Source organism: Cupressus sempervirens, chromosome 11, assembly GCF_028749045.1.
Source record: "Cupressus sempervirens isolate cs-2001-9-10 chromosome 11, ASM2874904v1, whole genome shotgun sequence".
NCBI classification, from domain to species: domain Eukaryota; kingdom Viridiplantae; phylum Streptophyta; class Pinopsida; order Cupressales; family Cupressaceae; genus Cupressus; species Cupressus sempervirens.
The window spans coordinates 69,447,797-69,453,728 of NC_143128.1; positions in this window are offsets into that span (position 1 = coordinate 69,447,797).

Genomic DNA, 5,932 nt, shown 5'->3' on the forward strand with positions numbered 1-5,932 from the left:
CATACCTAGGCCCTGCAATGATGTTAGTGTGACATCATGATGATGTCATCACTATATAGGCTGTATGAATTTGGTAGATGTAGCAGTTGTATGCTGATGTCAATTTTGCTGACATGTCACTGCATAGCCCATGTTGGTAGGCTGACTAAGACTACGTCCATGTGTCTCGAGTTGATGTGTCAAAGCATGAATGCTAACTGGATTGCAATGAGATGGCAATTACATTAGGCTAGCATGTGTATAGAAGGATGTGGTGGGTTCTTAAGACATGGCACCTATTGGTGATGCCACATGGTGTAGTCGGTAGTCTGCTTTCGTAGGTGTTGGATTATAACTTGCCGCTAGAAAAGGTTTTAAGAAATGACCAAAAGTTGTTTTATGGTGTCAGGAACCTTATTTAAAATCTCACATTCATGGGGATTAAACTATGACACTCTTTTAAAAGAGGTTGGCCTGGAGTGTTAAATAACAAGCGATGTCACTACCCTATTATGTGAGGGCTGGGCCAAACTGGGGCTGCTAGCTGGTAAGGATATGTAAGGTGCTAAAAAATGGTAAATGAGGTGCTGCTAGTTAGATGCCAGATTTGATGCCAAAAAATTAGAATGTGCTACTAACACAATATAATATTCCTCACAAATTGCAAGGTCGAGGTGTCACTACCCAATTCTGCAAAATAATTTTCTTTACAAGGCTAACTGGGCAATTTTTTTTTTTTAAATAGAAATTTGAAAAAATAATTACAAAGAATTAAATAATTTAGATCCGAAAAATAAATTAATAGATCGATTAAATGACCATACCCAGTTTACAAATCGGTGCCTTTGGGTGCTGATTTGCAAAAATAATTTTGCCTCATGATCGACTTTAGCCCAGCATAGGTTAATTTATAGTTGATCTTCACTGAATCGACATTTTAGATGCAATGGTGAGGTCTGATTTGGATCTAGATGCTCCCAATTTTTGTAGATTCTTCAGATTCGAGTCGAGGTGTTGAAGCAACAATGGTCTCGAACGGCTATGTGTAGAAAATGTCCTCAAGCTCTAATACCATTTAAGAATTTTCCTTAGGGCAGAATTCACCCAAGACCAAGGAACTCAAACACAAGCATAACAGTAGACCAAAGAGAGTATGATCAGAATGATGATATATTCATTCAATATTCCATTCAAAGTACACTAGGAGTGCCTTTATATAAAGGCCTCTGGAAAGCTTCTAGAATGCATAGAAGTTAGCAACATGATAAGTCATACAACTAGGGACATGTCCACTAGATATGGTTTATCCTCCATTAGGCACATGAGTAAGTGCGATGATGAGAGGATATAAACCTACAAAGGTATAGCATGCAAAATAATGTTGTAGACAACATGTGCTAAAATAGGAGTGCAAATAACTGTGTTGCTTACATGACAACTCAGTTAATGATGCAAACTCCAGTGTTGTAGACACCATGTGTTGAATTAGAGTTTCGTACTCCAATGTTATCAACATGAAAACTCATGAGAGTATGCAAACTTCTGAGTGTCTCACCTAAATAAATAATAAAATAATGCATTAACCTAAGTAAATTTAAGTAAAGTGTAAATAGTAAATACTTATTTACACCAACAGTCTAGTATATTTGAGAAAGTGAATTGGATACCCTTTTGGGAGTTCTTCCCCACTTTATCTTGACGATTTAATTATGTGATGTTCTAGGGTTTGGGTGTTGTTCTTGACCTTTGTTGCATCACCTTAAAATGGTAAATTGACTTGTATAGATTGAACACCTATAAATCAAGTGGATGTTGGATATAAAATGAATTTTGTAACTGAATGCTACTTGTAAGTTGGGAATAAACATTGCATGCTTGATTCATGTATCTAGTTAATGAAAACATTGGTAAGTAGTGGTGCTTGCAGATCTTTGGTAGTTGGTTTTGTTAGTCTTCCATTGCATTCTTGTGTAAGTTTTTGTTGTTGCATCTTACCTTTAAAAAAATATTAGCCTTTGTTTATTTTTGTTCCAAGGATCTCTAGATAGGGCATTATAGCTCAACTCTAAACATGTCTCCACCCATTTTTGCCTCCTCACAGAATTCTCTGAAAGCTCCAAATTGACAAACTTAGAAGAATACTTACTCCAAAACATAACTTTGTGTTTAACTTTCTCACAAGGAAATTATAGAGTTTATATCCATGTTTCAAAAAAAGATTTGAGATGCCACAATTATAACATGGAGTGTTGTTTAAATTATTTTCAAACATAGGCATCACATGTGTACTACTACCCTTGAAATCAATCAATAAATTGATTGGCCTTTGATAAACATGCATAACAATCTTATTTAAAAATCCATCATTTCTAATCAATCTCTTTCTAACAAAATATCTACTAATCTTTGATGTGACTTTACCATTAATTCTCATTATTATTTTATTACACTCCTTATAATTAATGGCCTTTAAATCATGTCCCTTTTTCCTTGATTGATTTAAAATATATATCATTGTTTTATCCTCCCTAAAATCAGTCCTCACTTTCATCATTTAATTTGAATACATATTAATTATCCCCTTTAAATAGCTTGCCACCATAAATAACCAATAAGTTAGCCACATAAAATAGGTATACACCATTCCCTATATGTGTTAATTTTCTCCCTTACCATTAGAGCAAGGAAGTCCACCGGTAGTGTGTACATCTACCTCCAACACCCTAATCCTTGTACTTGTAGCCCCAAGCTTGCCATAGAATCCACAACAACATTTACTTCCCTATAGACTGTGTAAATCAAAATTTTCTAATTTTGTGAGGAGGTTCTCAGTATCCTCCAATATGTCATCTTTAGACCAACTTGGGGCCATACACCCTTTCACTATATCCACAATCACCTTGGAATCAAGCTCAATATAGATGCTCTTATATATATATATATATATATATATATATAGAGAGAGAGAGAGAGAGAGAGAGAGAGAGAGAGAGAGAGAGAGAGAGAGATGGGTAATAGCCAATTCTAGCCTCTAATTGAGCACCATAGCTTATGACACATGATCAGAGGTATTATCCAAATTGCTCGCATAAGCTATCAGTTAGTAGCTAGTCAAATACCTCATAACACCTTCACCAACAATATAGTCATTTCTCATTGCCCCATCATAATCGAGCATCGCCATAATATATTTGGAGACATCCAATTAGTATTCTTGCCACATACTTCAAGGTATCATAAATGTAAAAAGACTCTAGGACCTTCCAATTCATAGCCACTTTTTGTTCATCAATTGAGGGAGGGGTTTGGGGGGTCTTCCATTTGCTAAACTCTAAATTCTCCTTCAACAACTTGAAAATGATATTGGCCATCTGAGTCTGAGTGTTTCTCTCCTTCCAAATTCCCCAATAGAAATTAGGGGGGTTATTCTCCATAATATTTTAAGTAGCAGATAATAATAAGGGAAATCCTAGTTTAAAGCAAACTATTGTAAGATACTTTGAAAGACCCACTCCAAAGAAAACTTTTGAAGACTTAGGGACCAAACTCTCGAAGTGAAAGGGCATTGAAGGAAGATATGCTCTATAATTTCCTCCTTAGACATGAAAAGATAGAATTTATTGGGAATTTGGAAGCCTCTTTTCCTTACATTATTAATTGTAATTATTTTTCCATGCAACATTGTACACTAAAAAGAGTTACCTTAGGAATGAGATGATAGTTCCCAACTTTCTTCTAGTAGGGGGGCTCAATCTTTCAAGAAAAGAATAAGGTAGGAATGCTTGATAAAGAATTTCCCATTGGTTGTTCTATCCCAAATAAACCTATTCTCCCTTGGAACAGTTTAATTCTATAAGAGTTAAGAATCTCCATAAGTTTTGTACCCAAAGGTATGAGGTTAATTGGGATCAGCTCCTCCAAAATTCTTTTCCACTTTCTTTGTCTAGTTATGTAGCCACTCACCTTTTTTCCATAGGTACATTTAAGGATTTCCTCCAACTAGCCAAGTTTACTTTGGGTTAAATTTTTCCCACCAAGCCAATTGTCCTCCCAAAATGTAACACTACTTCATTTCCCAACCAACTAATGAAGCCCTTCTATGAGAAGGTTTTTATTTTTAATCAAGTTATTCTAGATATTAGATCCCAAAGGCCAAATATTATCCTTAAGGAAATACACAAAAGGTTATTATTGAGGTACTTGGCCTTCATTATATTGCACCATCTTGCCTGATTTTCAACCAACCTCCATCCAACTTTAGTAAGTCGAGATATATTAAGATTTGAGACATTTATGACCCTAAGCCCCCCTTTCTTCTTGGGTTTTCACACTGCCTCCCATTTAGTTAGGTTTAACATATTTCTTTCTAAAGGATTTGAGAAATAAAAATCCAAAAACCCCAAAGAACACTTGCATGCAAGAACCTGTCATAGAGAAGAAAAGATAAAGAAGAGGTAAGGGTTTTGCTCTAAAAATATGGAAAATTACATTATCAGATAGAAAGAATGAAATAAATTTACAATTTATCAATCCTTATAGAAGGAGATCATAAAACCTAAAAGGGGAACCCTAAGAGGTAAATGACATTTAATAATTAAGATTTAATTATTAAATGGGAATGCATGTGCATAAAGGGAAATCTTAAGAAGGGAGTAAAGATAATTTAATAAATGAAATTAAATTAAGCCTTTGCTCTAACATCCTCCCTTAAGATGAGATATAGTGTAGCTACAAACAATGCATGAAAAATTAAGGAAACTATAATGCTAAAAGAAACCTTGGGTCTTGACAATAAGGCCTGATGAGGTACCCAATCACAACCAAATCTCTATAAATTGGAGAAATAGGGAAAAACACGTGAGAAAAATACTACTCCAAAAAGAGATAGAAGAAGCTAAAAAGAAAGAAAAGAAGGAAGGAAGGACTCATCTCTAAGACCCCCCAAGGATAACTTCCTTCACCCCAAGAATAGAATGTAGCTAAAGATACCGTGGGGATGCAAAAGGTTTAGTGAAGATGTCTACAACCTACTCATTAGTGGGAATGTACTCCAAGCTAAGAGAGTCATCCTAAATCAAATGCCTAATGAACTGCATGTGAAGCTCAATGTGCTTGGTCCTTTAATGCTCAAGTAGGTTGCACATAATGTGTATAGCACTCTGATTTTCACACCAAAGAAAGTTGGAACAATTAGGAGGAAATCCAAACTTTGTCATCAATTGTCGAAGCCATAAAACCTCCTGGGTAGCTAGAATAGTTTCCCTATACTTGACCTCTATAGATGATAATGTATGAGCATGCTGCTTCTTGCAAGACCATGTGATAGGACTAGAGCCAAGAAATAAAATAAATCTAGAAGTATACTTGTGTTCATCAATATCACTCGCCCAATTTGAGTCTGTATAACCAACAATGTGAGGATCCCCTAAGATATGTAGTGAATGCCATTACATGTAGTACCTCAGATGTACCTCAGATACATTTGGAAGCTTTCCAATTACTCTCATGTGGATCATGTGTTAATATAGAGATAAGTCCAATCATAAAGGAAATATCAGGGCGTGTGTGTTAGGTACAATAAACTACCCACAAGTTGTCTATATAAAGTGGAATCTATTGTAAGAGTAGTGCAAGTGGTAGATAAAACTAAACTAGACTAAAAAGGTGTAGGAGAAGGATTGCAATAATGCATGATGAATCTCTAAAGCATATCAATATTATACTTCTACTAGAAAATCGTGTTGAAGTTGATGAAAGATCGACCCCACAACTCCCAAGAATCACTTGCATGCAAACACCTGTCACAGAAAGAGAGAAGCAAAAGCTATGGAGGCTAAAATTCATATATCCATAAATGAGACATTTTTGACAAGCAAAAAGAGAAATAACTATTATCAAAAGTGAATGAATAAATTATAAAGAGATCAATCCTTATCAAAGGAGATATGTCTCA